Source organism: Centruroides sculpturatus, unplaced genomic scaffold (assembly GCF_000671375.1).
Source record: "Centruroides sculpturatus isolate CEXI.00-Female unplaced genomic scaffold, Cexi_2.0 scaffold791, whole genome shotgun sequence".
Taxonomy (NCBI): Eukaryota; Metazoa; Arthropoda; class Arachnida; order Scorpiones; family Buthidae; genus Centruroides; species Centruroides sculpturatus.
The window spans coordinates 110,754-123,070 of NW_019385097.1; the positions used below are offsets into that span (position 1 = coordinate 110,754).

A 12,317-nucleotide genomic window follows, 5' to 3' on the forward strand; every position below is an offset into this window, starting at 1 on the left:
GTCGACTGAAATAATCTTTTGATTCACAAATAAAATAATATATTTTATAAATGTTGGATTAATCAATAATTCACTGTGACAAAAAATTTTTCTATATTGTGAACATATTACAAATTTAATAATAATGAATTAATCAGAAAATACATTATTTTGTGAATGTTATATGTACTGTACAGTGACCTATGCCATGCCCATTACTTCAGTGCACTGTCCTTTAGATTTTTTTTTTTTCTAAAATGACTATTTTGTCTTTTATTTTGTGAATTGAAATGGTAAATTGAATATCTGTTCCCACAAATGGCACCCATATTCAATTTACAAAATTTTATTTTATGCAGTTTATAAATTTTGCCAAACCTGCATTGATTATCTAAATAGTTGGGATGGATCTTTCGTGGAAATGAAAGTATTCGAATGCAGAGCTGTGCCTTGCTATGATACAGAGAATCGGCCGCATCGGGTGGCACCGCAAGGGGGCGGCATTTCGAAAACTTGCATCGTACTGAGAAAATCTACCGCACGGCCCTGTTTGAATGGGTCCTTACGAGAAACCTCTCTGCAGGGCAGGGAAGCTTGAGGAAGATGTTTTATTTTCTTCCTGTTCCTGGAACTACTAAAGTATAAATGTATTTGATGAAGTTTTGTGTATTAAAAGTTATATTGCCAGTGAAAAGATCTAATGTCAACAAAATGATAAATCCCAACTTAGATGAGTTGAAATTTTTAAATATAGTTGAACCTTGATACTCGTGGAAATGAGAAAAAAAAATTTGAGATAAACAGGTTTTGAGATGTAGAAGATTTTACATAGTAAACAGTAATAGGTTTGATTAGAAGTACAGTATTATATTAATACAATAGCAAGTACAGTACATATCTGTATTAGGTATAAATAAAACATTTTTGACATATTAACAGAAATAGTTTGTCAATAGTTTCTGATACCTGACTTTCTTCAACCAATAAGATGCAAGCCAAACTTGTAGCCAATCAGAGAAAAGAGCATTAATTGCAACTATATACTGTATTGCAAAGAGATATTTTGTAACTGCATTTTATTCTATCAAAATGTAGTTGCTGAACTTTGAATTTGTAATTGACACTTTGGTCTATAATTTGAGATATAGAGGTATTGGGAGAAAATTATTTGAAATAAACATGGAAAATATATTGAATTTATGCTGAAGATGCAAGGGGAAAAATATCATATTTACTCGCATATAAGACGACCTCGCATATAGGATGAGGTGTGACTTTAAGGATAAAAAAAAAAAAATAAAATTAGATTTATTAATACAATTCTAATTTTATTTCATTTAATCACAAGTAAAATATTATCAAATGAACATAAATGCACACATTGTCCTGCAAAAGTTACTGGCATTTTAAACTTTAAGGAAAAATCTTGTAAAATTGACAACATAATTTGTTCATGTAAAGCTGGACAATTGGAAATCTTTTTTTGCTAATTCTTAACAGTCAAATCCACTCTTTGTCAATTACACTTACGAGTTTCTCTGAATTATGAATTCCGAATAATTATGTGTTTTCACATAGGAACGGATTAAAACTTATATCAGGCTCCCATGTGATTTTGGAATTTCAATCTGGAATTCAATTCAACAGTTTTGCTTTCCCTATTGCTATTCATCTTTACTCTTGACAATATACAAGAATGATTCAAATGACCCAGATATAAAATACTTATGTTTTTACAAGAGAGTAAGCATTCAGGAAAAAATGCGAATATACAGTTCACAAAAAGTTTTTGCATTTTTGCAAAGAATCTTTCACTCGCACGTATAGGATGTCCTAGGAATTTGAGGCTGCAGTAAATGAATAAAAACCTCATCTTATATGTGAGTAAATGTGGTAAATTTAAAGACAAGTTTTTGAGATAAGCATATTTAAGATAGACAGGTTTAACTATATTTTACAGAGAAACACATATCTTTTAACCATTTTAAGAAGTATTGAATTTTGCTTATACTTCTCTGTATCTAATCCCTCCATCAAATGATTATTTTCATTAGTGAATAATATGTGGATCAGTGAGAGAACCCAATTAAAAATTCAAACATTGGAAACAATCATTTATACGAAGTGCAACTTTGCCATAAATTGTATATAGTTTTATGAATTTTTAAAACATAAATCTGATTTGTTAGAAAAAAGTTCATTCTTATGAATAGTATCAATTTTTAAAATTTTTTAAAATAATGAAGTGATTATTTAAAATGCTATGTATATGCTTATATTTTATAATAAATCTTACAAAGTGTTTTAGTGAAAAAAAATAACATAAAGTGCTATTTTTATTATGAAATAATTTTTGATTTGTCCTTTATTTTCTTCAAAATAAAAAATGTGTGTCACCATATTTATATGCTGTTTATGATTCACAATATAGAAATTGAAAAATTTTATTTCAGAAAACATCTGATCATTGTATGAATGTTTAAATTTGTTAGTGCTAATGTTTTTGCCTTTAAAGATGAAAATATTCACAATGAATATGGCTTGAAATTTTACACAAATGAAAATATGGGTTTAATTTCTAGTAACATGTATTTTTTTAATAATAATTTTTTTTTCAATGGGGTTGGTTGTTTAAATTATATACTATTTTTTGTTTGTTTTTTTAAATGAATACTGTGTTTTAATATACAAACAGTATAAATTATTGAATAATGCCTTTTATTTAAAATTATAACATGTGAATTTATCAGATTGCATTAAATGAGTATATCTGTATGATCCCTCTTGCCTGCTATTTGTCCCTTCTGTAAAATGGACTTGATGAGATGTATGTATGTATGTATGTGATTTAAGGTTTATCTTGAAAATATACAAAATTTGAAATTACAATAGTAATTGAGAAACAAAACTGCTCACATGCTTGAAATGTAACAAATTAATAAGATTTCACAAATTTCACTCCTAGAATAAACATTTTTGTTTTTGATTGTTATATTGGAAAATATATTAATATTATCATGGTAGTTTCATGAAAACAGGTTTTACACAGCATTCAAAACTGCTTCTATCAATTTTATCAAAATCTAAATTAAACAAAGAGTAAGCACTTTGCTAATTACTTGATGGTTAAGTAAGCATTTTTAAATTCTTCAATATTTTAAAATTAGTATCAAAATATAATTTGTAAGAAATTGTTAATAAATTAATAATTTTTAACTATGATTATATCTTTCCATGAACATTACATTGTTATAAAGAAATTCTATATGAAGACAAATCATTTATTAACTAACTAAATAAATGGATTTGTTACATATGTTCCCATTATATATAGGCGCATAGATACAAATACATCAAGAAAGAAATAATAAAATTTAATTAGTTCGGTAGTGCAGATGATTCAAATAAGAAATTAGTATTTATTGTGAAAATAATTATCCAATAGTAACAATAGAGTTTAAACATTTGCTTAGAAATATTTTTGCAAGTAATATTTGAATTTTTTTGCTTGATATAATAAATTTTATATAAGTGGACTCTATCATCTTGCCAGTAGTGGGAGGGTCCCAGGTTTAAAAATTTATAAACTTTTTAACCTGTTTTATAATGATCATCTGTAAAATCAGATTTATAAACACTAATCCATATGGTCTAATACTCAAGTTAGACTTAATAGAGTGATACATCAGTGCACTTCTTAGATATAAACATCAAGTTAAAACAGGGAAAGCCAAGTTTTATTATGAATCAGGTTATGTGCCTTTCATCATATAGACTAAAATGATCCATTCACATACAGAGTAGCTGCATTCCATGAATTAGTAAAATGAGCATTCGCACATTGTACCAATAGAATTGACACACATCAAAAAATAGCCACAAGTCATGGGTATCCAGCATCACTCAAACAGCATTTAACTCAAAGATGTATAGATAATGGAGATTAACCCCAACCTAACACTAATGTACAACAAAGCACTCCAGTGGATCAAAGATTCAAAATTGATCAAAGAGGTGAGACAAGAATTTTAGAATTGTTTGAAATTTATAAAGCAACATTAGACAAGATCTGTATAAACTGCAAGGATTGTGACTCATTGTTGATTGCATAGAGGTTATATTACGACAATCTGTGAAAGAATGCACAAAACTGAAACTAAATATAACAGTGCTCAAAACATCATCTCCCAATTTTTATTTATATATAAAATAAATTATTATTTCAGATATAAATTGATTTAGTTATATTTAAAAAATTTTTGTAAAATTCCAAAATTTAAAAATCATTCTAAATGAATTTTCAACATTCTGATATTCCTGATATACGAAGGCTATTTTTTAAATAAGGTCCGTTTTTTAATGAGAAGAAAATACTGTAAATATCATTAAAATATATTTTTTCCCCATATACTACATACTTTTATCTACTTTTCTACATAATTTCCATTTTTTGTTCAAACATTTGTCATACTGCTCAACAATTTTTTGAATTCCAACTTCAAAGAAATCTGTGCCTGTGAGAAAGCCGAATCCATGACTGTAGTTTTCATTCTTCATTGTCGTTGAACCATTGGCCACCAAAAAACTTTTTTAAGTATTGAAACAAATGAAAATCACTGGGTGCAAGGTCTGGACTGTAAGGTGGATGATCCAGTTGTTCTCATCCAAAAGAACTGATTAGACCTTGTATTTGTGCAGAAACATGTGGCCTTCTTGGAGCAACATCACACAGGAAGACAGTAGATCACGTTGCTTGTTTTGTATGGTACTCTGGAATTTTCTCAAGGTCACAAAATATGCATCAGAATTGATTGTTGTACCTCTCGGCATAAAATCCACTAACAAAATCCCTTTCCTGTCCCAAAAGACAGTTGTCATAATTTTCCATGCTGAAATGGACTGTTTGGCTTTCACTTTGGTTGGCAAAGATGTGTGTCTCATTTAGGGAATTCGATCCCGGTCCTTATTTCTAATCCCGGGATTTCGGGATTATACTTAGTCAATCCCGGGATCCCGGGATTATTTCGGTATTGAGAGTTAATAAAAAAAATAAAATATAAGAAAATCTTACAGAAATCAACTCTTTAATCAACAAATCAAAATTTAGACAAAAATTAACATATTTTACGGTATACATCTAGCTAATCTAATCACTCTAACTAATCAGACTTAGAGTCAGACTAACCAGAGTTAAAATCACTCAGTCTTCATGTTGAAGTTATTCTTTTTTCAAGCATCAGTGAGATCGCTTTAAACTTACACAAATTGAAATAACCTTTATGTAACAAACTACGCAAATAAACGTTGAAAATTAACAAAACTCTTTTAACATCGACTAAATAGACAACTTTCGTGTAAAAACCAAGTAAGTAGGTAATAAAGTAAGTTTCTTAGCGAAATGTATTTAAAAATAACATTACTTTTCTTTATATTTAAGAAAAATATGACTGATTAATCTAATAAGGACATTCTAATTTGAATTGCGAAAATATGATCTGAGAAATAATAACGCATCCAGTGTCTCATCACCAAGTCTGCTTCTCAATTTGTTGCACATATATGCAGCTGCTGAGAAAGCGCGTTCAGGTTCGATGGAAGTTGGAGGAATCGTTAGTAAATACTTATAAGCCCGCTCTAGGTTATAACTACGAGTAGAATTTGAAGACTCATACAGGCTCATTTCTTTCTTAACAATTTTGGAAAAATCATTTTCATTTAATGCTTCAGGAGACATCATTTTCATGCTGTTTTCTATTTCCAACTGAAGCTTTTCTTTGAGCGTCAAATCACTTTTTTCTGTATTTGTAGGCTCGACTTGCATATTTCGTTTTTCCTCTTCATCATTTTTTTTACCATTTAATCTTTCAATTAATGAAACAATCTGGTTTTTTATCAGAGTCTTGCTCGGACTTGAAAATGTACGCTTTATTTCATCATCGTCAGCCAAATTGTAACTATGAGGATTTTGTAGGTAGCATAAAACACCACTCAACTCATTTCCTCGGCGATCTTTCATGCGCTTTTGTAAATGTATCTTGAATTTAGAAGCCAAATCGGAGCTATTGTCATTTAACTGCTTAAAAAGAAACTTAAGGGCAGCATCAGCTGTGCATAAATTCGCATCGGTGCGACAGAGTGCTTCTACAGTTAATTTTACTGGAGCCAAGACTTTAATGATTTCATCGATGAGTTCGAAATCGGACTCTTCCAATTGTACTGGATTATTCATATCTATAAGCGCCTTTCTGACGCTAACTTTCAAAAAAAGCAAAACGCTTGAGCATACTGTAGAGGCTGTTCCATCTGGTTTTGCAATCAAGCAGTAAACTTAGCTCTTTGCCATGCTCTATCTTCACATATTTTTGAAGAATGGTATCATTCTTCAACGACGCTCTTTTGAAAATAAGAACTACTTTGCGAACTTTTTTTATTACATCCTTGATGTTCTGGTCATTCGTCAAATCCGGGCAATTTTCTCTTTCTTCAAGGACTAATCCTGATTCAAGATCTTCGTCGTCATCATCATCTGAGTCTGCATCGTGGAGCTCGGTGCACTCATTTTTTGAAGCATCTGGTATACAGGGTATACTTGTTTTATAAAGTAAATCGCAAACGGCTAAGTGAATGCCATGAGCAAAACAAAGTTGGTGCTCTGCATTGACAAGTTTTCCAACTTTGAGCATGACATTTGGACCGTCGGTTACAATTGCCACGATTTCGCTCTCCAGTGAAATGTCGAATTGAGAAAGGCGCTCTTTTAAAACATCAACACATGTCTCCGCCTTCAAAGATACATCGATACGAATAAGGCCTAAACTCCAAAACTTTTTCTCCGAATGAATATTTACGTTCATGTATCTTTTATTAGAATTCGATATCCATTCATCAAAACTCAAACTAAAGCGCTGGCCTTCATTTTTTAAAGCAGTTAATTCAGCTTTTATATGCTTTCTAATTCTGTAGCTATAATTGACGACACGGTTACGAACTGTTGAAGCAGCTTTTGGTAAATCTGAATACCCTTTTGATAATAACAACGCTCTCAAATCTTTTGAGGTTACAAAGACACTAAAGGAAAAGCCATCTAAGGCTGTCATTCGGGCTAAAACGTCGTTTAAAGTTTCAGTTTTAACAAAAAAGTCATCAAGTGAACTATGTTTTCGCTTCAACGGTGGTGATTCTTCGCCATCACCACTTTGACTAGTTGATGAGGACAGCCTTACAGTAATAACTTTTTTGCCATGTTTAGTTGAAAGATGAGTATGTAATCCTTTGGTTGACCCTCCTAAAGTTTTTAATATAGCCGAGCAGTATTTACACTGTGCTGTTTTGCTATCTTTAGCGACCAAAAAATGGCTCCACACCGACGTTGTATCTCCGTCTTTTTTATGTTTGACAAAAAAACTTTCTATAGATAGAGACATAATAACTATAGTCTGTCATAGGCTAAATATCTTTAAAGAGAAAAAAAAACTACCTTAGTGCAATAAATTGAAGTACCTACTAATTACAAATTAACTAAAAAACAATAAAAGATGCTACTCACGTAATAAAAAACGCAGTTTTTCACAAGTCTGCTGGCGCAAACGCTACTAAGATCCTTTGGCAAAACAAGATGGCAGACACATTGACAAGTAAAATGCACTGAGCACTGGTCAGTCCATAAGTTCCTGCGTATTTTATAACCTTGAGAAAAATCTTGTTTTGCTGTTAAAAATGCCAGTCTAATGTGATACTTTTTACACTGAAGTGTTAAATTGGATCTCATTTATATAATACTGTTCAGAATTGGGAACATTTCAGTTGTTTATTTTCGTTAAAATGGAAGTAACAGATGAATATAAGAGACATGTTTTATACTTTTTATTTTTAAGTGGTGAGAATGCTACAAATGCAGCCAAAAAATTAAANAAAAACTACCTTAGTGCAATAAATTGAAGTACCTACTAATTACAAATTAACTAAAAAACAATAAAAGATGCTACTCACGTAATAAAAAACGCAGTTTTTCACAAGTCTGCTGGCGCAAACGCTACTAAGATCCTTTGGCAAAACAAGATGGCAGACACATTGACAAGTAAAATGCACTGAGCACTGATAGATGAGTTTTCGAGCAAATTATATATGCTCATTATTTAATTTAAATTGGATGCAACAACCAGAGACTGGTGGGAGCGTTCACTTAAGGATGACGATAATTCTTCATTGAATAATTTATTAGAATTTTTGACGGGTCATGTTAGAACTCTAGAGCCAACCAAAAGTGCTCTGGACTGCGCCAGAAAATCCATTGGCGCCCGCGAAAATTCAAAAATACAGAAATGAAGTATATTACTAGGTAACCCAGTGAGAACTGCTTGCCTATCATTTTAGTTCAAAATACAAGAAGTTTTATATTAAAATGATAGACAAGCAATTCTGTTAAGAGCACTGGCACTGAACGTTTCACTTTATGCAGTCTATTTTGCAACTTTTTAAAAATAATGTCAATCCCGAAAATCCCGGGATCAAGAAAACTTAATCCCGAAAATTTTGGGATTAAAAAGTGGTCGGGATCCCGAATATCAGGATCCCGGGATCAAATCCTCTAGTCTCATTCCATTGACTGTTGCTTGGACTCAGGTGTCATGTGAAACACCAAGTCTCATCTGTAGCAATGTGGTCCAGCAATTCATCTTCCTGATCATATCAAGTCAAAAATGATAAAGCACTGCCCAATCTTTTTGTTTTGTGATTGTCAGAAAAGAGTCTTTGAACCCACCAAGAACACAAAGCATGCTCAGAGCAGACGCATCTACACACCGCCGCGATCGTGCATCATTCTCACTCTCATTCACAAATGGACCTTATTTAAAAACTAGTCCTTGTAGAACAAAAACATGTTAATGTGTAGATAGACCTGAAGTTTATCAGAAAAGCAATTTGTAAATATTTGTCCAATCATTAAATTTGTGCTGAAAAGCAAAAAAGTTATTTGCATGATATTGTTTGATTATTTTCCAGTTTGAATTTTCTTTTTCATATAAGAGGAAAAGCATAAATTTATCAAGAATTGAGTTGAAATGCTAGCAAGTCACTATTGTTGATTTGTTAGTATTTTGAATCAATTCTTAGTTCATGTTCAGAAAGAACAGAAACTGTAGAATATAAAATAAAAAAGAATAAAAATTTGCATACATGCTAGCAACCTTGGACATTGTTACTTTAACCCCTACTATATCTCAAAAATGAAATCATTGATCTTTGATTTTTATAACATTTTTAATTTCCTTATTTCATATTATGTAAAATGACAAAGTTGAATCAAAATCAAGCAGTCAAATTTTGAGAATGAACTCAGTTCTATAAGCCACATAAGACAGAGCATTAGCAAAGCCTTTTCTAATTAAAATGAAGAAAACTTGGCACCATTATACACTTATACATAGAACTGTTTAATTAAGACATCCAACTCTAGCTACATGCTTCATTTAAACAGTTCTATGTGTAAGTGAAAGCCAAACAGTCCATTTCAGCATGGAAAATTATGACAACTGTCTTTTGGGACAGGAAAGGGATTTTGTTAGTGGATTTTATGCCGAGAGGTAAAACAAGTATAAATTTATCAAATTAAAAATATAAAAAAACAAAAGCATTTTTAATCTAAAGTAAGCAGGCTTGTTCATTTAATAAATTGTTAACTAAAGAAGTTTGGATAGAACATAAAAATTTATTATTTTATGTGCAGTAAGCTAGAACTCCTGTCTATTAAGTTTCAAAACACCTTTCTGTCTTTTTTCTAGCAAATTCTTTAATTCCTGTTTTTGTGCCCTGAGAGACTTCCTATGTCAGGCACTGCCATCTAGGCATAAATACCACAAACATATCCTGGAGCTAGCCTACCTAATGTGCAACACATCATTTTTTACTTTCAACAAGCAAACTTATCTTTAAAAGAGAGGGGTTCCAATGGGTACTCCCTTATCTGGAGGCCTGTGTGAATTAATAGTTAGAAAGTTAGAGGGCCAGGTCTTAAAAAAACTTTACTTCAGAAATTATATTATAAATGCATTATGTCAATGATGTTCTTATTATCTGGAAATTAAGCCAGATGTGGATAGAATATTGCAGGCTTTCAATGGCAACCCATTTGCACTTACGTTAAAGTTAGAGCAAGAAAGTGATAGAACACCCCATTTCCTCAACCTCCAAATACAGTTGAAAAATGGTTGTATAGTTACAAAGGTGTACCATAAACCAACCTACAATCTTTCTTTATTCCTTCAACATCTAACGACCCATGTATTTATAAAATAGCAGTGTACTGCTTCAAAAAGCTTTTACCCGTTGCTCTAATGTCAAGGACACACTACAAGAAATACAATGCATTAATTAAACACATTGCCATAGCCCATGGTTACAGCAGTAAGTTAATAGAAGGATTAGCTCATAACATACAGAATAACATAGAAATAGAAACAATAAATACAAGATTTCTAAAACAACAAAGAAAATGCATAGTGGTTGACTTTGACCCTAGATTGAGCCAAACTTATAAAATCATAGTCAAGAAGGTCAAAACAGGTTTAGCATACAAATGTAACCCCTTGATATAAACTTCTTACCAATGCCAAAGATACATGCATTGAAGCCAGAAAACCTGGCGTATACTCGGTACCACTAGACAACAATAGGTTTAATATCAACAGAAAGTTAACATACATGGCCCAACAAATACGTGTTAACAAAAAAGATAGTAGAGCATAATTACAATACTTATAATAATAAGTTTTATACCACTCTAGCCCAATATGCAAGTGAGCTGGTATAACAGTCAAATGGGAAGAAGCTAAGATTATAATACCAATATATGACAATGTTAAACTAAGAACACTAGAAACATTAGAAAATTTTGCGAAATCCCTTAAAGGGAATTGCATAATAATCATGGCATTTATAGCAAGGATGCTGACTCATTATCTACAGCTTGGCAATTGCTCCTAGATAACCCTTAAAGGAAGTGGGTTAATTTATCCATTTTCCATTCTTATAAGAACATCATATGAATTTATAAATGTGTCTCTATAAATTAATTACAGTAGAGCATCATTTATCCAAAGGTCGATTATCCGAAATGTCTGTTATCTGAAGGAATTCCAGTCGACAAATTTAAATTTTCGCCAGTGTTGTGGCGCTGTAATCTTTGGCTATGTCTTCAGCTACTCAAATATTTTACGTTTTTGATACTAAATTAACTTCTGAAGTATAATTTTTTATTGTTTTTATATTTTTCAATATATTTATTTTGTTTGTACAAAATAAAAAAATAATTTTTAACGATACAATAGTCTTCGTTAGGCTTAACATCGAAGAAAATTCAACGCGAAGCGACACGCAACAGAGAAAAATTTCGACACGGGATAAATTAATATATTTTTTCGTACATAATTGGTTATCCGAACAACCCCAGTCCCCAATTGATTCGGATAAATGACGCTCTACTGTATTTATTTCTTCATACATCTGCAATAATTAGTCACTAATTTTATTAAATTTAACATATACAGTCAACCCCCCTATAACACTGTAGATACGCTCCGTTCTTTATGAATCCATTTTGTACGAGTCCTTGCCAGTCACAGCCCGGCACATATGAACTTTACAGACTACGGCTGTTTGAAAGGTTTTCTTCCATAAAATTAATCGATTCCTAGACTAATTTGACTCAACATTTTCAAAACACGTATATTTTTTTGGGAATAATCCATATAAACTATGCTATAAACAAAAAATTGTAGGATTACTTATCGAGTGTGCACCGTTCGACGTTGCCGTTGCTTAAGCTTGTTTTCGTCGCAGAGCAGCGCACCAAACGGTAGGCGCGATTTCTGATAAGTTATTTTTCTGCGAAAACTTTGTTGAACTTTGGAGACATCATTAACATAAATAATTTTTATGGCCGTTGAATAAGAAATGTTTCTTTCACAAGAAATGTATAAAATTACAGTACTGTATTAGACTTATGGTACCTAATTTACATACTGTACAGACAGTGGTGATATTCAGCGGGTTCGCACAGGTTCGGCCGAACCCGTTGTTAACATTTTCAAAGTTTTCCGAACCCGTTGTTAAACACACGTAACATTTCTCAGCGGTTTTGTTTCTTTTTAAAATATATTAAAATATACGTATTATACTCTGTAACACTACTAAACTAGAGCCTTATACCCCGTTCGCTATGTTCTCCTTGTACGCCGTTCGCATATAACCTCCATCGACCGTTTCAATCTCGACTGAAACGAGATTTAGGCTGCGTACACACTAGGCATTTTTAAACGCGCGTTTTAAAGAACCAAGAG

General features: G+C 31.7%; 1 protein-coding gene across 1 annotated transcript in view; it reads left to right on the forward strand.

Annotated features, from left to right (window-relative positions):
• Positions 1–12,317, forward strand: part of LOC111634626 (insulin-degrading enzyme-like) — a 69,036-nt gene that overhangs the window by 769 nt on the left and 55,950 nt on the right. The window lies entirely within an intron of this gene.